This window comes from Sceloporus occidentalis, unplaced genomic scaffold, assembly GCF_023333645.1.
Source record: "Sceloporus occidentalis isolate IW3139 unplaced genomic scaffold, rSceOcc1.0.p SCAF_2, whole genome shotgun sequence".
In the NCBI taxonomy this organism is placed as follows: Eukaryota; Metazoa; Chordata; class Lepidosauria; order Squamata; family Phrynosomatidae; genus Sceloporus; species Sceloporus occidentalis.
In genome coordinates, this window is record NW_028316982.1 from 212416165 (window position 1) to 212439805 (window position 23641).

A 23641-nucleotide genomic window follows, 5' to 3' on the forward strand; every position below is an offset into this window, starting at 1 on the left:
CCTTGAGTGGAAGTGGAAGTGTACCTGTCCAGCTCTGATTACCAGTTCATCAGGTTTCTAAATAGCCACTCTTAGCAACAAAAGCTTTCAGCAACTCAGTTTTCCTTTTAAATGGATTCCATAGGACAGGCATGAGGCTGTTCCATTAAAGGAAAAGACATGCCTGCCTGCAGGCATAATACAGACAAAGGAGCTGGTAGAAAGCAATCAAAGAATACAGCTTGTGTAGTGTGTATGACGTTTCTGCATATGCATTCCTATATATTTATTTCTGACACCAATCTACAGTTTTAAAAGGAATATAGTTCCAATGAAATAAAAGTTCATCCTCCTGAAATAACCAGATCTACACCATCTTTCTAAAAATGTATAAGATGTGGCAAATCTCTTTGGGGAGACCACTTACAATTGGAGCCCTATGCTTTAATCAATTTCATTTCATGTAATTTTTTTTAAAGAACTTCATTATTTCATTTCATAGCAACTTTGGCGAATAGACATCTTATTAGGTACAAATGGTCTAAATCATATGTAGTGAATAATATCTTAAATAGTGGCCAGAAGCAAGGAGTATGACAATGCAATTAATACAAAAAATAATGTAGAATTTATCTAATAGGAGATGGATTCATAAGTGTAGCTTCCAAACACTCTTCAACAATGCTATATGAAATGCATTACAGTAATCAATCTTGGATAATAATTTTAAAAGCATCTATAGTGGTTGCCAGCAAGCCTCTATCCAACATACTCTCAGTGTAGTGTAAATAACTGCATATGGATCTATGGCGGGATACAGACTGCCCAAAAAGTATGAGAGCCCTTGAAAACTATGTAGCTTTTGTGGATTATTCATGGTTTGACAATCACAATAAAAATAAAACAAAACACAAAACAAAAACCCCTACACATACATTTATTTTTCTAGAAATGTGTGTTTCCTATGCTAAAGTGTTGTTTTTTAGAGAGAAAATGCTATATTCTGTGGGGGGAAATTCTATGCCGCAAAGTCCCAATCAACCTCCTCTGAACAAATCTAAATTATTTGTTGTTGACTGTGGGAATGAAATTTAAATATTTTCACCCCTTCATAACTGTAACAGTAATGATAATTTGTCAATCATGATCAATATGACTAGTGACTTTCCTGGCTTGTAGCAAAAATAACAAATAATGACCTGATTTATGATAGTATAAAGACTACAGTAACTAGCTCCTTTTAAAAATAATATTCCAGGTTCAGATTTGTTGGTTCTTTGATATAAATGATTTATAAAAAGAACCTTATTATAAACTCGTACACTGTCACACATCTACTTGATTTACAATTCGTGTGTGATTTATGGCCTGCAACGCATTAAATCTTTTAAAAACTTGTCTTTATATGTGCATATGTCTTTTATACATGTATAATCTCTAGCAATAATTCATTAATATGGTTTTAGCCACTTGAAAATGGAAATTTAATGCAATGCATAATATGGGATTTTACTTTTTTCACTTTTTAGCTTAGTCTTTTAAAAGGGAGATTATAAAATAAGGAAGAGAATAAAATAATCAGCGAAACATAAACCTTTCCAGGTACCTCCACTTGCCCTTTGCTTTTGAAAAAGAGGAGAGAGTGTTTGACCAGCAGTGAGAATATAACAGCACACTCAGAATCTGAATTCCTAGAGACAAGTGGAATGTCAGTATGCTTCCATAAGCATAAAAGAAAAATCACATATAATTCAAGAAGCCCACTTTGTGACAGATAAAAGAAGAAGATTGTTTTGCCAGCTCAACTATAATGAAAGCCAGCATCATTGCCATACTTATAATTATTAATTTATTGGAAGCTGTCAGCTATGTCTTTGCAAAACATCTCAGAAATGAAACTCTACTGCAACTTCAGCATTCTAGCCATTAGCTGCAGATAGGATAAGCACTTCCTCACTGTGACTTATACAAAGAAAGATAAAACCAACAAAATGGAGAATGAGGGTTGTAGAAACCCATTACTGCTGTGTCTTGAGCATACGTAACAATCTGTGATCCACACCCTCAACCACTGCCTCACCCTTTCAGTTTCTGAAGCAAAAATATTGATTACTGAAATTGTACAGTTCCAAGACTTGGCATTTTTGTTCTGTCCTTCATATGAACTTTAAGACAGAAAGCAGCCAGTGTGTAATCCCTGCCAAGTAATAAACAATATGGTCAATTGCATCACTCTCAGTAAAGACTCAAGAACATAAACAACTTTTTTTCCCTGAGTCTTAACTATGCCAATGCTTCTTGCTTGTCCCCTAAGAATAATACCTTGGATGGTAACACCTGTCAACTTGGCCTAGGTATGGCCCTGTGGAGAAACTTCCTGAATCCTTTCTGCAGAAGTCACATAAGCATGGAATAAAATGACATCCATGTGACTAAATTTTAGAATAGCAGCTCACTTCTGCTGCAGACAATATCAATAGCATGATATTTCAAAAAAGAAAAATGAGGACCTCTCATGAAACATTTCACAAACAAGACCAGATGTTGAGAAGGAAGCAGAAGAAGCTGGATTCTTCCTCAAGAGATCTGGTGTAAAGCAGATGTTTGTGCAAAAATTTATTACAAAAAATGGAACAAAATTATAAGCTGACCTACAAAAATTTCAAATTCATTTGCAGACTCTGCAAGACACTGAAAGACAGACTTTGTAGGACTTCTAGACCATACATAGATGGTAGATAAAATTATGACAGCCAATATGGCATACTGGTTTGAGAGTTTGACTATGGAGATCAGTGCACTCTTTTTTAACAGGCCTTATCCCTGATGGGATAAAGGCACATTAATTTTTTAATGGTTTTATAGCATTCACCCATGGGCTGGAGAATGCATCCCATTTACAGCCCAGATGCCAATTGGGCTTATCCTGTGTCTTTTCAAGAATGAGAAAATCCCGTTCTTGAAAATCTGCACAATAAGCATGGCTGGCTCTCAGGGATCTGAAAGGTTAAAACACAGCACACAGGGAAATGCTTGATGTGTGTGTGTTTGGCCATGAGCATTCAGCAGAGTGGCAAGGCTGATCAGCACAGCTGAAGCTCATTGGCTCAAGGACACTTCAATGTCCAAGTGCACGTAGCCATGGATGATGAAACATGTGTCTGGATTGCACAGGAGACACATGACATGGTTACACACCTGAACTCACTGGGTTTGGGAGACCACATGGTCTGGAGACTATATAAACCCAGGGGTTGCAAGGGATAGCTTGTGGGTTTGAAGTAGGAGTTGGATTGGTATGTTTTGGAGTTTTAGAGATCTGGTTTTGTATTATAGCACTGTTAATAAAGAGCACTTTGGGGACTTTTGTTTCTCTGGTGGTTTATCAGAAGAAGCTACAGCATCGGTTTGCTGTGTGTCCCCGGAGGTTCCTGCATTGCTGCAGTTCCTGGAAGACATCCAGTTGCTGTCACCCCAATTGGACTTTGGAGCCACGCTTCAGCTTCTGGAAATTGCCAGCTCTGCTACATGGGTCTGATTTAACCCCAGGACTCGTTTGAGTTGCTGACAGTGGTTGTTGGACCCCAGCAGTTGCGCTGACACTGGCATCTGGGATGCATACAGGATGCATTTGCCCGGCAACAGATGAACGCAATAAAACCTGTTTTAAAAATAAATGTGCCTTTATCCCATTGGGATAAATTTTGCAGTCAAGTTTCCTGCTTTTGGGAAAATTTCAGGGGTCAGCACACCCAGAGTGTGTGCTAGTCTCCTAAAACTCTGGAGAGCACGGTTCAATTCCCTGCTCAACCATGGCGGGATACAAACCGCTGCTTTGCCAAACCGCGCAGCTCCCGCGCGGAGCAAAAAAGAAGCTCCATTTCGGAGCTTCTTCTTGCGGCGCACTGATGACGTCGCGAAGCGCCGCTGGCGCATTCGCGACGTCATAGGCGCTGCGACACGTCTGGACGCTATGCGTCCAGTACGTAAAGATGGTGGCGCCCATGTGGAAGGGGCGCCGCCATCTTGTACGTATAGGATACGTACTAGGGTTAGGGGGGTGCGGAAGCACCGCCCCTTCCTAACTCTAGTACGTATCCTATACGTACTATATGGCGGTTTGTATCCCGCTCATGAAACCCATTAGGTGGGCAAGCCACATGCGGTCAGCCTCAGGGGAAGGCAATGGTAAACCGCTTCTGAACAAATCTTGCCAAGAAAACCTTATGATAGTGTCACCTTAGGGTTGCCATAAGTCAGAAATGACTTGGAGCCTCCCTACACCAACAAGACAGATAAAATTATGACCAGATTTTTAAAAAAAAAATTTATTATGAAATAGGGTTACCACTCCCATCTAATAAGGTATATTAAATATCTTTTATAACATTTATATCCCTGCTCTTCACCTGTTTCCATCAGCAGCCCTCTCATCAATTTTTGTCTTGCTATATTGACCTGGACACTCAAATTATAAAGGTAGAACAAAGTGTCATAGGGATATTGCCAGGTAACATACATGAAAATCCTTAGATTTGTACTGCCTTCGTGGACTCATTTTCCATTCATAAACACCATAGTTCTCCATCCTGTGATGAATTCAATTCCCATCATACCCCATTGACACAACTGATGATGGTAGGAACTATATTTCAAAAGGGAGGATGCTAGGTTGGAAAACTTGATATACCTCATTCATACACAATCCACTTATTCCTCCCTTTGCAAATGTTACACACACAACTGAAACAGCCCAATAGTTTATTGTTACCATTACATAAATGGATTTTCACTCCCCTGTCTTTTTTTTAAATACCATACCCTCAACTGCATACAGCTCTTGCTGTCTCCAAGTTTTTTGGGCTGATAGTTCACTTACTTAGCATTTCATGATACCTCAGCAACAAAAAGAATGGATGAACAGATCCAAATGACTAGGAAAGGTCTTAGTGAACATGTGGTATTTGTCTTTTCAGTAATTAAAGGCTTTGGCATTCTGTTAAACATATATTAATTAGACCACTTAATCACACCTTCATCTATAAGTGAAGCCAAAGCTCCTGTAACTAATAACCAATGTGATTTCATAGGCAGCTTTTAAAAAAACAAATTCAAGGTGTGGAAGTATATTTCTGTGTGTGTATTATTATAATGGAAAACCACTTTTTCCAGCTTGTGTTATGTGTAATCTGTCAGCCTGATACATCACCCATATCACTAAAGCTGCAGTTATAGCCCAAACACTGGCTTTCTTTTTGCTATAGATAATATTTGGCTATAAAAAAAAAATCTTCATTTACACATTTCATACTATATGCAGGCTGTGTTGATAATCTGTTCATTTACATATCATTTTGATTTTAGAGTTAGTATCTCAGTGTAGGTCCTATTTTAACATTATACCTAAATAAAAATGTTATGGAAAGTCAGAGTCTGATATTAATTGATAGCATTGCACATTTAAAGAGAATGTTTTATAGATAAATATAGAGCTGATTGATAGACCATGCGATTCTCCATATGGAAATAAATTCTGTTACTAAACAGCAACAGATTGTCAAAGTCATGAATTTCTGTTTCTAACATTAACACGGTCATAGGTGTCATTGACAACATAAATGTTAAATTTACAGCTTAACACACTGCCATCAGGATATATATCAGTTAAATAGAACATTCCAAACTAATTTGAGTAATTCATTTTCAGTACTAAACATAATTTGAAGCAATTGCTTAAAATTTAAAATTATCTTAAAACTAAGGGGCTGTACAGACCATCCCTACGAAGTGACCTATAGCCACCCCTTTCAGAGCCAGATCGGGGCTGCAGCAACCACACACCACAGCCCCGATCTCGCCTTTCTGTGATGTGGAAAGGAGCTGCAAAAAGCAGCTCCTTTCTGCGCCCTGGAAAGGGAGCCATAGCCACTGGTGCCACAGCTTTTCGGTGCTCCTGTGGCACTGCCTCAAGTATACGCAATGGTAGAGGAGCGTGGTGATGCCACCCACCACTTGCTCTTCAGTCAGCATGTTCCCATTTTATTTTTTATTGCAGGACCACAGTGAGAAAAAGATGAGAAAGGGGCTGGTATAATAATCTCCTTATGAAGTCTTTTACAGCTTAGGTCAAGGCTATCTGACAGACTGTTTTCCACCATAGAAGCCTGCTCAGACCTTGAAATCATCAAGAGAGGCCCTTCTCTTAGTCCAGCTACCTTTATTTGGTAGGGACTTTTGAGGGAGCTTTTTGGTGGCTGCCCGTTGACTGCGGTGCTAGAATGTCCTCCCTTGATGTCAGCAGGCAAAGTATTTTATTATTTAAAAAAACAGGCTTTTCCAATATTCAAGGTGTTTTTGTTTTGTTTTTTAAGATCTTAGCCACAGTGTTTATTTATAGTGACTTCCCGTTTGACAGGACTTTTCTCCCCCTCTACCCACTTTCTTCCTGCATCATTCTATCCTGGACATATTTTCTTTTCCCCTCTATCCTCCATTAGACCAGTCGTTCATTTTTCACGTGTGTCCCCCTTGGCAGCCCATTTCCATAAACTGTACCATTCATGCCAGCTCCTTCATTAAAATACCCTCCACTGATTTAAATCATAAAAACTGTGCTTGCTCTTTTGGCTACAGATATATAGGGAAAACTCAACTTGTCTGACAATGGACTGCAAAATGGTTGACATTCGGCTCTGGTACCCAGTGTATCAAATGGCAGGCTTAATGTAAGAAAAAATGGATGGAGGGATACTTTGGTTATGGGGAAATACTTTACAGGAGGTGGGAAATATTGGAAGAAATGGGACTATTGAGAGGAGAATGTGGGGCAAGTCTTATAAGGAGAAATGTCAGTGCTCAGAACTACTGTGCTGCTCAGAACAGGACATTATATTCCAGGTGTAATCTGACCAAAGCAAAATAAGAGTGGGACTTCTACTTCCTTCAGTCTTGTTAATATAGCCTAGGTTTGCATTAGCTTTTTTGTTTGCTGCATTCTCAAAGCTGGAAACTCTTGGATCCATTGTCACAAAAGATTCCAGCTTTGGGAATGAGGAGTAAGAATGATCCTGCTCTACATTTCCAAAGCTGGACACTCTTGCAGGTCTATTGACACAAAAACCTGCAGTTTCAGGAGGTGCCTGTTGTGTACTCATTAAGGCAACAGCCTTAGGCTTCAGAAGGGAGTTGGTGGTGTCAGTTCTTTGTGTCCTCCACTCCCAAAGCCCAACAGCTGCCAGCTTCTTTTGGGAGCAGAAAGAATCACCAAGGGGGGGGGGGGGTGATGGCAAACTCACAAATGTGGAGAGCTGATTGTATTAAACATGTTAAAACTTCAAAGTGGTATATAACTGTAAATAATAATAATAATAATAATAATAATACATAGCACTGAGTTGAATTCATTTTATTTAAAATATTTATACCTTACCTTTCCTCTAGGAAGACAAGAGAACCAACAAGAATAAAATTTAATAACTACTTTAGATTATGAAGAACTCTCCTTCTTTCCTCTCTCTATCTCAGGCTTACCAGCAAGGTGATCACTATCAGCAAATACCCAAAGCAGCAGCAAAAGCATCAGTTCCATGCCTCTGGAGTGGAATCCAACCCCACAGATATTTCTGAAGAAGAAACCGCTGCCACATACTAGCAAAGCCACCATGAGGTGCCACCATGAGTAGAACAAGTGCAAGCACAGAACTATCACATGGGGGAAATCAGGGGCCTAAAAGGGGATTTTCCCCAGGACATTCACACAATCACATGAAAGATTTTCCCACACATCGCTCTTATAGAGGACTTATCCCGGAAAGAACTAGGAATGCTCCAGCAACAAATCATTCACAGGATTTCCCCATTAATTATTTATTGCTGGAGTATTCCTGGTTCTTCCAGGGATAAGTACTCTCTAATCGTGACATCGTGGAAAAATCTTTCCTCTGATCATGTGAATGTCCTGGGGAAAATGCCTTTTAAACCCCTGATTTCCCCCATAAAGTCCACAGATGAGTTGGAACCAAATGCCATGGGAAGCTGTCTTCTCCTGCCCTCCTTTTGCCTCCTTCTCTTCCTTCTCTCCCCTTATCCCCACTCCAGCCATTAGGGGGAAGAGGTACTGAGAGTGTGGAGGAGGAAGCAGGAAGGTGGACTCAGAGAAAGTGGCTTCCTAGTTATGCTAACCAAAATGCTGCACTGTATTTTGCCAGCACTCCATCTCATTTTCCCCCTGGCCATTTTTGGCTCTTGTCTCTTGCTTTTTCACATACATGCACACCTGAAGCAGCATCTCCTCTTTCTCAACCTCCTCCATTATTGGTAAAATTAAAAAAAAAATGGCTGTGTTAATCTGTAGAATCAGTACTTAGAGAGATCTTGTAGCACCTTTGAGACTAACTGAAAGAAAGAAGTTGGCAGCATGGGATTTCATAGACTAAAGTCTACTTCCTCAGATGCATTTATGCATTTGAGAAAGTAGACTTTAATCTACGAAAGCTCATGCTGCCAACCTCTTTCTTTCAGTTAGTCTCAAAGGTGCTACAAGAAACCTCCATTATTGATTATTCTGCCATTACTAAAAAAAAACCCAACAAAACACAAAGTTCATGTATTCCAGGTTGGAAATCACTGGAATAGATAAATATAAAAGCAGAAGGTAGATAAAGAAAGAAACGTAGGAAGGTTATGGTTGCCAAAGAACAGAAAAAGAGGTGTGTTAGATATTTGGCAGATGGTACCAGAGATCCAGATGCAACAGGGGAAACTCAGACTGTAATAGTTTTTTGTGGGGGTTTTTCGGGCAATGTGGCCATGTTTCAGAAATGTTTCTTCCTGACATTTCACCAGCATCTGTGGCTGGCATCTTCAGAGAATGCTTTGCCTGGAAAAACTGGGTGTACATATACTGTGTGAGCCTGGGAATGCAGGCGTGATTTGCATGTGTATTGTTCTGTGTTGATGGCTGGCCTCAGCCTGGGAGGCTAATGCAAAAGAGGATTAATGTCTGCTAATTGGTGATCGTTATCTGCTGAGAAAGCCCCTGACTCTGAATGGTTACCCATTTGCATTTGCTGAGTCCTTAGTTTGCTATTCCTCAGGACTGGTAGCCAAAGTTTGTTAATTTTAAGGGTTTCTTCTTTCTGGTTGAAATTGTCCAGGTGTTTGTGGATTTCAATAGCTTCCCTGTGCATCCTGACATGGTAGTGGTTGGCATGGTCCAGAACTTCAGTGTTTTCAAACAGTATTTTATGCCCAGGATGGTTAGTGGCATGTTCTGCTACTGCTGATTTTTCTGGCTGGCCCAGTCTGCAGTGCCTCTCGTGTTCCTTGATTCTGGTTTGCACGCTGCATTTGGTGGTCCCTATGTAGACTTGTCTGCAGCTGCATGGTATGTGTTAAACTCCTGTGGCTGTGAGAGGGTCTCCCTGGTCCTTGGCTGAGCGAAGCATTTGCTGGATTTTCTTCGTCGGTTTGTAAACCATTTGAAGGTTGTGCTTCCTCACCACTTTGCCTATTCTGTCTGTGACTCCTTTGATGTATGGTAAAAATACCTTCCCTTTGGGTGGCTGCTTGTCTTCACTCCTCTGGGTTTTCCTGGGCCTGGCAGCCCTTCTGATGTCTGAGCTGAAATAACCATTGGCCTGTAGAGCCGGGTCCAGATGCTTCAGTTCATCTTCCAAGAAGTGGGGTTCGCAGATGCGTTTTGCTCGGTCTAACAGTGTTTTGATTGGGCTTCTTTTTTGTCTTGGGTGATGGTTGGAGTTCTTGTGCAGGTATCGGTCTGTATGTGTGGGTTTTCGGTATACTGTGTGACCCAAACTTAGGTTCGGTTTGTGGATGACTAGGACATCCAAAAATGGCAGTGTTTCTTCCTTTTCTTTTTCCATAGTGAATTGGATGTTGGGGTGGGTGTTGTTCAGATGGTTCAGGAATACAGCCAGGTCTTCTTCTCCATGGTGAAAGTGTCATCCACTTATCGGAACCAAGTTGTGGGCTTTTTCGATGCTGTTTCCAGGGCTTGCTTTTCAAAGTGTTCCATGTAAAAGTTTGCTATCACTGGGCTTAGAGGGCTTCCCATTGCTACTCCATCTCTCTGTTTGTAGAATCCATTGTCCCACTGGAAATAGCTTGTGGTGAGGCACTGTTTGAACAGGGCTGTGATGTCTTCTGGAAAAATCTGTTGGATGAGTGTCATGGTGTCCATTATGGGGACTCTGGTGAACAGGAAGACCACATCAAAGCTGATTAAAATGTCTCCAGGTTTTAGTTCCAGATTCTTGATTTTTCCTATGAAGTGAGCTGAGTCCTTGATGTAGTGAGGCATCTGCCCTATATGGGTTTGTAATTGTGTGGCCAGAAACTTGGCCAAGTCATATGTGGGGGATCCACTATGGGTCGGAGTGGAATAGAATCCTTGTGGTTCTTGGGTTCCAAACAACCAAAACACTGGTAGACCGAGCAAAATGCATCTGCGAACCCCACTTCTTGGAAGATGAACTGAAGCATCTGGACCAGGCTCTACAGAGGGGGGGGGGTGGAATGTAGGCCCAAGCTGCAGGTTCATGCATTACCCTTATGTAATTCTATAGTGGGAAACTGAAGCAAACAAGGGGCCCTGCAAATGCCTTTAACCTTTGCATGTCTCAAGGCTTTATTTATTTATTTATAAACGGTATCTATACCCTGTTATTCAGACAGTTCCCCTGTCCTCAGGCTTACAATCTAAAAAGACATGAGAGAAAAGGAAAAAGGAATGGTGGTGGGGAAGGGAATCAAGTCCAGTGGTTCTTCTCTCCCTTTGAGGCCTGGACAATGGCAGATGGACTGGAGGGAGGGCCTTTCTTCTTGCTCTGGCTAGCCCTGATGGAGTTGGGCCTGTCTTTTCACTTGCACTGGAAAGCTTGGGGTTTGTAGTTTGATAAGCACTGGAGCTCTCTGGGTGGACATTCTAAGTAGTCATCCCAAAACTGAAAATCCCAGGATTCATAGGATGTTTTTGTGCACTTGAAGTTGAATCATAATGCTGTATCTAAGTAGTGTAAAAGGACCTCTGGGTAATTTGATCCAAAAGTAAATGACAGATACAGGAAAGTAGACCAGCCATATCTCTCAAAATCTTGATCAATAAAAATGTATTTTTCTAAGTTATATTTCTATCTATTTAAATACTTTTCTGTTTACTTTTATGTTGAACTTTCACAAAGGGCCTTAAAATAGAAATGCTTATTAACACAACTGGCTATCTGCTGGATCCTATTGCTTCAAGCAGATGAGTGCTTACTTCCCTTCTATAGCCTTCTGTGTATCCAAAAAAACTTGGAAAATCCAAGGACAAGTTTTTAGCATGCACAAAATGCTGCAGGGAAAATGGGAGACTGCTGACTCTGTTTGAAGGGGTGGCATCAAACCTAAGTACTTATTGGATCCTTGTCTAACAAACACCACATCTGGTAAATTCATATATGAAAGCTGGCAAAAGGGGGGGGGGATAAAATACTAGGAAAATAATTTTTTTGAAGAATGGGGAAAATGGGTCTTCTTTAGAAAGGTGCCAAATTGAAGTCCTCAAAGAGTGTTAGGCTACCAATGAAAAATTGTGTCCCAGGTATCCCCAAATATATTCATCTTAGTTGTAAGTGCCGGAGAACAGTGTTAGGCAATTATATATTTATATAGGGAGTCCTTCTGATAACATGCTCCAAAACCATTTAGGGTTAGTATTAGCAATGTCAGTACAGTTACCCCTTCTAATGCATGGATCTGAGATCCGTGCCCTTGAATAAACACAGAGGGGTGACTTCTGCTATTTGCAATGGCACACACACACTTGCTGCGTGCACGGGGACGTGCTCCATTCAAGCCTAGGGGGCTCAAATAAGCGCAAGACTCTACTTTCGGGGGGGGGGGGTGTCCGGAACGGATCTCCCATGAAAATGGAGGGCCAATTGTATTAGCAATTTAAACTGAGCCCCCAAACATAGTCATAACTAATGCAATTGATATGTAGAGAGATTTTGTAGCACCTTTGAGACTAACTGAAAGAACGAAATTGGCAGCATGAGTCTACAGGAAAACACAAAGCACCATTCAGTCTCTGTTTAAAAACCTCCAAAGGAAGAGAATCCACTACATGTCAAGAGAGTGTGTTCCACTGTCAAACAGCTCTTATTGTCAGAAAGTTCTTCCTAATATTTAGGTGGAATTTCTTTTCCTGTAAATCCTGCCAAGAATAGGGACACCATTAAGTCAGGATCATCTTGTAGGCAAATAACAATAAAAAATCTGGATGTAACCAGGCTTTTGTATAATTGAGTCTAGGGCTGCATCTGCACTGCAGAAATAATGCAGTTTGACCTGTTTAAACTTTTGACAGTTTCCATACCTTTCGTAGATGGAACTAAGAAGTAAAGCTCCATCTCACACTGGCATACCAGTGTCACCTCAGCCAAAACTCATATCTCTCTCAGCAGTGTTATATAGATATAATTAGCCATGTGATGTAGATTGAAATCCCAAGGCATCCCCTGAAAGGCCACAGGAGGGAACAGTAGTCTAGCAATGTTATTTCCCCTCTACAATATAGCACCAAGTATCTTTCTGACAAGGTGCTCTAGAAGAATACTACAAAGGAGCCCTGGTGGCTCAGTGGTTAAATGCTGGTACTGCAACCACAACATTGTAAGTTTGATCCTAGAGGAGGGCTCCAAGGTCCACTCAGCCTTCCATCATTTTGTAAGTTGGTAAAATAAGTACCCACCCTGTTGAGGGCAATTGGCTTACACATTGTAAACTGCGTAGGGAGTGCTAGTTCACTGATAAGCGGTATAGAAATGTACTTGCTATTGCTATTGCTAACTCATGATATGAACAGCTGGGAAGAGAGGTAGGAAAACCACTGGGGTTGTTATTTTCTGAGCTTCTCATCCATCAGGGCAATCATGTCATTACCAGGTCAGATGTTAGACAGGATCCAGGAATGACCAGTCTCATTCAAAACTACCTAGAGTCGAAATACCCATTATTGCTGTTGTGTGCCTTCAAGTCATTTCTGACTTATGGCTACCCTAAGGAGAACCTATCATAGGTTTTTTTGGCAACATTTGTTCAGAAGGGGTTTACCTTTGTCGTCTTCTGACAGAGTGTGACTTGCCCAAGGTGGGTTTCCATGTGCAAGCAGGGATTTGAACTGATCTCTAAAGTTGTAGTGCAACACTCAAAAACTACTACACCAATATCTGTTCCAGCACCCAAGAAAGTTACATTTTACATTTGACAATACATAAATATAAACATATATTTCAAGCAGGTTCTATATGAACACATGTTTATTTAGGAAAAGACAATGTACTGCCAACCCTGCTTTCCCTCCTTAATTCTGAATCAAAAAAGTCAGAGAAATAGAAGGTGTTTGATAACTGTCTGTCCCCTAAAGCACAATCAATATCCATCAAGAGCAATTTTTTTCCAGGTAAACTTTAAAGCAAAGCCACTAAGAACCTGTATTGCATATATGGAAATGAATGCATCTAAACATGGCTAGTCACTTCATGTCTGCTTAATTGCTATAGGCTAAATGTTGCCTATACAATAAACAATTTTTCAATCAGTATTTTATCTCCCTCTCTGAACAAAACCCACTGACATTTTAAAGATGGAAACAGGAATTCAGACCTCTTGAAAAATGAAAATCATGGAAACAGGCGGGTTACATACCGCCATTTGGGACGTCCTCAGGATGTCCCAGTTTAAAAAAGGGGTGTCTCTTCTAGATGCCCCTACTCCTGTTACGGACTCTGTCCGTAACAAATGGCGGCGGCTGTTCCACACGGCTGCCGCCATCTTGACGTAATGGACGCTCTGCATCCGCACATCACGCCCCGGAAATGATGCCGCAAGTGCGCGACTAGCGCCTCGCAGCGTCTCTTCCAGGGAGCAAGAAGGAGCGTGATTTTCATGCTCCTTCTTGGCAGCATCCGGGAACTGCGCGGTTTGGCTGCTGCGGTTCCCGGACGCTGCAACCGGCAGCAGCGCGAAACGGCCCCTTCTGGGCCGTCTGTAACGCGCCAATAATACTCTTTAAGGGGGCTTCTTTTTCCACTCTGTATGTAACAATTAAGGGATGGAGGATAAGCTGAAAAGTAGGCCAGATTTTCCTAAGTTTCCTTTGCAAGCTGTTTAAATATTCAGTCACCAATCTCCAGTATTCTTTGCCATCCTGCAGCTAAACCAGAGCAGATAAGGAAGAGAAGGAGAAGGACGAAGAGGAAGAGGAAGAGGAAGAGGAGGATTACTCAAAAACACCATGGAGGTCAAATGAACTTACTAATAACCCCAAAATCATTTTTTAAAAGTCTTTACATGTCTTTAATAGTTAAATTATCAGTTTAATACACCCACCCACCCCCCACCCCGCTTGAGTTTTTTTAGTACATTCTGTCTTTGGTTCCTTCATTTTCTCCTCCCACTTCATTTTATGGACTATTAAACTGAATGCTGTGGGTTTGCTATTGGTGCTTTCAGACTTCTGAAATATGCCCACAATTCTCAATGGACAGCCGTATTATCTGGAAAATCTCTCTGTCAGCAGGAAATACTTTTTCACTTCAAATATATATATATAAACATTTGGCATACACACAGTTTAAGGATGAAATGCTAAGAGCGAGCTAAGGAACAACTCTCTGTTTTTTATGCCAGTCCCTCTGCCACCATTATCCACTCTGTTTCCCGGCTTTCATCACGTGGCACACCCAATCCACTTTTGACAAATTCTTTATCTTTTTCATATTTGCAAGTATTAAAGGTTCCAAGAAAGCCTAATTTATAACATGGGGGAGGCTGCAGATTTCTGGCACATGCAGTTGTGCAGATGTTATTCCTTAAGGAAGACTGTCTTGATTGCCTGTGTGAATAATGGCTCAGAGCTGGCATGGTGCCAAGAGTTCTCTCATAGCTGAATGTATAAAACTACTCTCCTACTGAAAGAAGGCCCCCAGTAGGATAATATATTATTACGCATGATTCAAATTACAGGATCTGCAGCAGGGGAGCTAGCGGCTGAATAAGGACAGGCACACAAGGAATACTGATGATGGCATGATGGAATCCATCATGCATTGAAAGAGCCATCCTTTCAGCATTTAAATCCTCCACATTCTTTTCAGTGTGACTATATGGGCGATTATTACCACTGAATATCATATACTCATCATGGCTATTTATGAATGATTATTTTTTAAAAAAAACCAGTAACAATAACAATGTAACCAAACCTCATTCTTGAATTCTTTTTTTACTATTTTGAACTAAATCTATATTTCTAACTGAGCAATTGAACCCATGAGATATAATTTCATAAGAGAATATTGAATTTGCCTCCTGTCTGATCCAGTCCCAACTATTGGGGGACTGGGGCGGGCGGACTTGCTTCAGTCAATTCTGTGGTCTAAAATCTCTACATTCCAAAGTATTTTGGGCTGTTTTTTTTAAGTGAGTTACACAACAAATTGCTTTATCCACAAAGAACTAAGCCCACATGTTCAACACATTGTTGGCTTGCCAAGCATTTTCGTTTTATAAAGAAGCACTGTTCATTAAACAATGCATTAAAAAATGAAGGGGGGGGGGAAGAAAGAAGTGGATCACTTAGTAACACTGCTTACTTGCTTTGAAAAAATTAAAACTCATCTAGAGAAGGAGCTATTATTTAAAGGATTAATATGCAAGTGTTAAACATGCAGACAAAAAATATAACTAACTCTACAGAGTCTATATATGGCTTTGCTCAAAATAGCCTGCAGCCATCTCTCTCTCTTTCTCTCCCTCTCCCTCTCGCTCTCTCATCTTAACTTCTTTTCATGCAGGCTCTTGTATTCAGTTATTCTGGCAAAGGGATGCTAATCAGGTGCATTGTGTGCGGGCTAGGCAGAGTGGGAATAAAATTTAGTCAGAAATGACCTCAATCCTATTCATTAATAAAATGACATCTTGGCTGAAAAGTGGCAGAAAATGAAACATCGCACCAAACTTGGTTCAGATGTGACAGATGCTCATAAGAGAAAGCAGAACACATTCAAGAGGTTTTGCAGCACAGCAAAGTCTGGGGAGCATTCAAAGAAATGCTGGAAGTGCCGAGCTCTGAAGATGCAGAAATCTTGTGCTGCAGCATCCTCTTTACCTTACATTACCTTCCGAAGCCTTGACAGAGTGTTACAATGCAGGCAGCTGAGCAAGGATAAAGGTGAAAGGGGGATGCAAACAAGAGGAAGCATTTTTTAAAAATTATATGCCTATTTAATTAGATGCGATGAAAAGCTATTTTAAAAGATTCATAAGGCGGAGGAGGGGGGGAATTAATCCTGCCCACCATTATCAACACCTCCCTTCTCCTGAGCCAACAGAGATTTTTTTTAAAGAAAAGAAAAGCCCACAGCATCTGGGAGAATGAAGCCACCATTTTACATAGTGATTCAAATTATGCTGGTAGAATAATTAATTGAGCAACCTAATCTCAGGGAGGGGGGAAAAAGGATACATTAAATAAAGTTCATTACTGCATGATGTAAATGAGTTTCTCACCAATGATGTCACTGATTGGCTGAGATGTGGAGCTGGTTTCGAACAGTGCAGCATGGCCGGATTGGCTGCTAGCTCTTCTGGTTACTGCCTGCTTGGGCAGCGCTTGAACCAGACACTTTTCTGCCTCTCTTGTTGTCGTATGAAGCAAATCTTGTTCAGCTCAGCTGTGTCTCCATAGTAGTGGCACCCTAAGAGATTCTCCCTCCTGCTTCCCACAGCTCATCCGTAAGGCGGTCGCTGCTGTGAAATACCAGCCTTTGGCACAGAGCCCAGAATACGTTGTTAGATCCGTCTATAATGCAGAAAAGACATTTTTGAAAAAAAAAGATATAGCAGTTCTTTACCCCAAATTACTTCCTAAAAAGAATTAATAACCTCTTGATTGCAGCTGGTTTCTGTATTTTGAAATCCTGATCCTTGCAAACTTTTAAAAATACATGAGATGACCTACAGTAAAGGAGAATAATGTTGGCTCTCTTAGAAAGAAAGGCTGGAAGGAAAAGGAAGGGAGTGAGAGAGCTGCTTCTTTGTTTACCTTGATTACCAAATTTTTCATTTTTCCCTTAAGAACTGTGACTGATTTGTTGGCCCTGACCCAAACCTTTTCATCATCATTATTTACATGTACAATTCTTTTTAAAATGTCAAGCACCAGGGTTCCCCCCTCCTTTTATTTACATCTGTGTAATTTTATTTTATTTAAGACAAGGGATCTTAATTAGTATTCTCTCCAAATATACAAACTAAAGCAGAGCTATGATTCCAGTGTTCCCCCTCCCCTTTAAAAAAAATCTGTATAGCAAGAAAAAGGAGGGGGAAAACCTGTGCAGCTATTACAGCTCAGCTGTCTGACTCTCTGGGAAGAAGAAGGGGGGCGTGGAGGAGAATGCAGTGATATCAACTTTTGCAAGACAATGGACTACCTACAAGCTTTCCCTTAGACAAGTCTTTTATAACCAGTCAGTGTTATGTGCTGCAGACAGTGGCCAATCAGTAAGCTCCTTTCCACAGCAGTGACACAATAGGTGCAACTAGCCACACTGTCCTCCTCACCCTGACAGCAGTTCAGCTTCATTTACTGTGCAATGCAAAATGTGTCCGCCTTTCATATTTCAATCCCAAAAGCACATGAGCACTGGCGTTCCTTCCTCCTGCACACATACATTGCTTTGTTTTTACTATAATAATTACATTGGTCTCATTACTGTGTATGAGCTGCAATACCGCCGTTCAGAAAACAACGCATTGATGCCACATCATATAAATGGGCATAAAACATGCATGCTTATTTAAATAATAAAATGCTTCACTTTCTGGAGCACACACAAACACACACCTGCATTGTCCCATTGTTGCTCCCTCCTCCCTCTGAGCTACTTTCTGTTACGTAAATGAATTAATAACACATTAGGAATATGCTAGATCGCCTTTCCAGACCTATCTATCTATCTATCTATCTATCTATCTATCTATCTATTTATTTCACCAACCTTTCTTTCAGTCCGTTCTTCCCGTGCCTTCCCCCATTTTGAATTATAGGCACTGAGAAACTGGAAACTAAGCGTGCTTCATGCTCACAAAAGGAAGGACCAGTAGGGCAGACCCAAAGTCTTTAGGTGCTTACCTATCCCTAACTAGACACTGGACATTGTATTTACACTTTCAACATCGCAGACCCACAAAGGTGTGACAGTTCTCAGAAATGTACATGTGTATTACCACTATTCGTGGTTTAATGATCTGATGATTGTATAGCGTCTTTTTGTGTAGACCCTTAAATCACTTATCTGGCTCAAAGATTACAACATCACTTTTCACATATATTAGCTGAAGATGATTGGTCTTGTCTAGGGGAGGCAGATAGGGGGGATTGCTGTCGTGCTAATTTTCATAGTTTTACATAATGTGGTCTCAGATATTTTGTAGGATTTACATATTCATGAAAAGAATAGCTATTCTGAACCACACAGAACAGAATGAAAAGAAGGGCTATGATTCTCCAGAATATAAATTATTTGTACATATGCAGACTGACACACACTGGAAATAAAATAAAATAAAATGGTGCAGCATAGGAAAATAAGAAGAGGAAGTCTTCTGTTTTTTTATTTTCAATATCACATTTTCAATGGTTTTTAATGGATTAGTATATTGAAAATAGTTGTAAGGTACATTTACATCATTAATCACATTTGTGTCAACAGCAAGGGAAAGAGAAATGATTACTCTCACCCATTTTCTTCACATTTATTTCATTTACAAATGGTCCCAAACCTAGATTACTAGGCTATAGAAATGCATTTTATGCCAAGGAGAGATCAACATATTATTTTCCTCTTTGTATAATAAACCATTTTAAGAAACAGTTTGCACTGCATACACTGACTGTACACATTGGGTTAATTCCAGCACATTTACTGATGAGCATGTGTTACATATATCTGTAAATGTGTATGTGAAAATAATCAATTATATTTCATCCTTCTTTCAAGGTATGTGATTCAGCACATTAAAAATATATATTAATTTGCTCCTCACTTGAATATTGTATTATGTACATGGATGCATAATGGCACCCTGATTCTTTGCGTAGCATAAGCTATTAAGAAGATGCAGTTCATGATATTCATTATGGGGAACTGAAAAAGTTTGACTCTCCACCCAGCCATGGAAACCTACTGAGTGACCTTGGGCAAGTCACATTCTCTCAGACTCATAAGAAACCATAGGCAAACCCCCTCTGAACAAGTGTTGCTAAGTAAACCCCAAGATGGGGTTGCCTTAGGGTCACCATAAGTTGAAAACAGCTTGAAGGTACACAAGAACAACAACCTCTTACAACCCTGCAGATATAACACAGTGGTTATCTTATATGTGGTTTCACATTTTATTGTTTGCAGTGGAACTGGGAGCAACCATTCTGAGGCAGCCAATAAAAACACTGCCACTGCTACAAGCAGTATCAGAACAGCCCTAGAAACTTCCATTTTAATTTTAACTAGAGAGACACATTGGAGCCACATTGCATCATAACATCATAAATACTTAGGCGTTTTGTTCAAGGCTGCTTGGATGCAACTTGAACAAGTGACTTTGCTTTTACACACACACACACACACACACACACACACACACACCCCTCAGTTGTATCATCTGAATGATAGACCATCATTGCCCCAAAGCCTATGATTAGTAAATTCCCCTGACATCCCAGAAAATCCCACACACTTTTAGAGGATGGCAGAGTATAATTCTATTGATCACGTCTTATAAAAACTCTTTGTAAATTGCTGTGGTTGGGATTGGTGAAAATTTTATCTCATTTCATTTATGATACAAATTTTCTAAAAATTATAAATTGAAATTCCCTATTTTATGTGTAAAGAACTTGAGAGTATTTTTAATGGAAAAAAATCAAGAGAGAAACTGACTAATTCATTAGTCCAACTGCAGGGCTATGAAGCCATGACACCAGTAACTGTGGATTTAATTTGTTGTATGTTCAGTGATTATGATGATTCTGAATTGGAGTGATGCTGAATTAGGACTGTCACTGTTTTGAGAGGCTACCCATCTCCAGGTTTAGGTAAAATGATTTAAAATGGTAAAACTAGAATATCTTTTCAGTTAATTTTTGAAGCTTTTACCAGCAGTTACAAATTCCTTCATTCTGAGGACCAAAACATTTGAAATTTTAAAAAATGCTGCTTGTTGGAGAGAATAAAGTTTTCACATTCTTCTATCTCCAGTTTAAGGAAGATATTATATCTAGTCTGTATTTCCATCCTGGATGCACTCCAAGGAACTGAGTGACTTATATTCCTTCTAGGTATGTAATTTTTCAATAGCTTCTTTTTGAAGGAAGCAAAAATAATTTTAGCCACTTTCTTCCTGCTGTTAGAAATTCTTCAAAAACTGCACAGGAGGAAGAAAATGGGTAAAATTATTCTTTGGTTTATATAGAAAAAAGCATTTTCTCTGTGGGGAACAGCATTTTCTGCAAATTTTGTGCAATCTAAGGCCTTTTACAGACCGTAGCATCCTCATGACATATGCCCAACCGCCCCGCTGGGGGGCCCTGATGCTGTGCACCCCTCCAGACAAGCAAATGGGTTTTAGAAAAAATCAAGCCTGAACTCTCCCCAGAAGCCAATATGACAAACTGAGGTTGTTATACTTTGGCCACATCATGAGAAGGCGCAACTCACTATAAAAGACAATAATGCTAGGGAAGGTAGAGGGTAGCAAAAAAAGAGAAAGACTGCACTCCAGATGGAAAGATTGAATTAGAAAGGCCATAGCCCTTATCCACAGGGTTGCAATGCGTCATGGTCAACTTGAGGACAGTTAACAACAAGAATTTCTTAATTACCCATATATTCAGCAATGTGAGGAGAAATATTCAAGTGAAGCTAGGATAGGTGACTGTTAGAAGATAGAGAAAAGCAAATTAATAGGCAACAGTTTCACATGGATCATTAAAACAAAACAGAGACATTTTACACCATTGCCAAAATATTGTGTACATGAAAAATTGCAGCTTAGCCCCTGTTATTAATTAATATTATTTTTCCAGTGGTTTTATCACTTCTAGAAATTTCTCTGTCCCATGCTGTTGGATGCATTCTTGGCGATATAAGTTCAGCTGCATAGAGGAAGATCAGATTATCAACTAGCCACATACCTATGAGAGGCAGGGAACAGCTGAACAGATTCCAAGAAGTTCCCAATCTGCCTTAATACAAAGCGAGTGAGAGCCAGATTGTTTTGGCCCAGTTCTCCCTAGCATATAATGTGCAGAATGTTGATCTGATTTTTTTTTATTGCCATATAAAATGTAGTAGTAAAAGTTAGCATTATTAAAAATTAGCAACGCTGGGTGTTACAGAAGATCTAACTTGCTGGGTTCCAAGAAATTAGTCTGCTGAGTCACATGGAACACCCAAATTAAACATAACTTATGGCCATTAATGTCTGGATAGATCAAAATTTTATGGGTGTGGAATTCTAATTGATTAATATATCTCTAGAAAGGCATTGATATATTCTGGTTGAAATTTTGGTTAGAACCTTCATGCTATAATTATACATACATGTGGTGGGGAAATGCAACTCTTCTGTTGATACTCAACTGCTGCTCCCATTAACCCTACCTAGTATAGACAGTGGTGAAAAATCCTGGGGATTGCAGTCCAGCAACATTTGGAGAGTTGGATGATTCCTACCCCTACTGTGCACAAATCTGGGAATGTATTTCATTGAATATGGTGGGGGTTATTTTATTTATGAGTAAGGAAAGAAGAACAATTAATTTGGTTCATATTTCAGTATGAATTAACAAAATTGTCTTGTCAAAAGCCTGAAAATTGTCTTGCCTTAAACATCTGGAAGAATATCTGGCTATTGAATCCATGCATTTTCAAAATTTGGAATCAAAATTGAAAGAGGAAACAGGAGGCTCACAACCTGCATAAATTGCAGGACATATGATTACATTTAAACATTGCATGAAAAACTATGTACATTTGAAAACTATACCTGAATTTTAGGTCAGATGTTCATGCAGACTAAAATGAATGGAAACTCACAGGATGGAATGAACTGAGTAGTAGGGAAAAAATGAGGAGCTGATGTCATAGCTATGATTTAATTCCTTATCTGGCCCCTGAGCCAGCACAATGTAGTGGTTGGTATGTTGGACTAGGATTCTGGAGACCAGGGTTCAAATCCCAGCTCAGCCATGTAATCCCACTTAGTGACCTTGGGCAAGTCACACTGTCTCAGCCTCAAAGTAAGGCAATGGCAAACCCATCAGATGGGGTTGTCTTGACAAGTTTATTCAGATGGGGTTGCCATTGCCTTACTTTATTATGTGTTGTGGTCTTCAAGCCGTTTCTGACTTACGGCAATTTACAGTTGAACAATACTTGAAAGGTCACATGTTCTGCATCAATAACTAGTTGGTTGTCTGCATTCTATATCCAAAGATGCATTAACCTAGCTGAGGCCTTGGTGCAGGGATACAGTTCTGCATGTTTGTCAGCAACCTTGATAGAGTGGTAGCTTTCTGCTGCAGCAGTGCTGCCAAGCAAAACAAACTTCCACTGGTCAAGTGTTAGTACACCTCCAATTTGTGTCCACAGCTGAACATTCAGGTGAAGCAACCCCAATGTGTCACCTCATACTTCACTTGTTCCACAGCTGTGGAATGGGTTGAGAATGGGTGGTAAAGGCCACCAACTCTTGAGGATAGTGGGAGTGGGAATGGGATTTACAGCCATCCCTTGTCAGCATTTTCCCTTGACAGCATTGTGATACAAGAGATCTGTGTCCTAAATGTGTGACCAATGCTGGCAAAAGCATAGCCACCAAGGGCCATGGAACATTTGCTACAGTTACACCATCAATAATATAGCCTTGCTGCATCCCTCCTTCTCAGTTAGTTCCTATAGCTAGAACCTGTGCATTTTTCTCACACTTCAATTAAAATGTCCAAGCTACAATTGTTGTAACTTCTGTTCAGGCAAGGCAGAAAGAGTACATTTTTAATGTATGGTCCAACAGTTCTAGTTCTCTTAGAATAGACATCATTGTCAAATCCTTGCCCTTGCTTTGATTTTTCATTGTTTTTCAGTTCTCTGGGAATGGGAGATGGCAGAATCTCTAGCTCATTTCTTCCAGAGTCTCTTCTCTACACCAACATAGTCTACACATTACATTTCTTGGTTCCATTCTGATTCAGTTTCTGCTAAACATGATGGCAAGAGCTCAGAGTTTTAAAAAAAATCATGTACAGGACAAAGGAAAGTGAAAAAGTGAATTCCTTATGCCCAAGCAGATACCCTTCAGATGTTTGGACTATAATACCCATTAGCCAGTAAATTAGGGGTAGTGGGAATGCAACCACCTGTAGCTGGCTGTATTGTATCAGTCTTCAGTTCAACATACTTGGCCAGCTGTGCCTACCATCATTTGTAACCCATTCTACTTGCATAAGAATATTGTTTTGCTGGGAAAGTGTACATAATGCCTAGAAATAGTGAGGATAGAAACTTTTCTGCCTCTCTGTGTACCACATTTGAAACTG

General features: G+C 40.1%; 1 long non-coding RNA gene across 1 annotated transcript in view; it reads right to left on the reverse strand.

Annotated features, from left to right (window-relative positions):
- The window catches only part of LOC149319669 (uncharacterized), a 154714-nt gene extending 137983 nt beyond the window's left edge, over positions 1-16731 (reverse strand). The window contains exon 1 of the long non-coding RNA XR_016279889.1: positions 16555-16731. This is a non-coding gene — a long non-coding RNA (uncharacterized LOC149319669). The remainder of the gene's footprint in view (positions 1-16554) is intronic.
- Positions 16732-23641: the final 6910 nt, after the last annotated feature.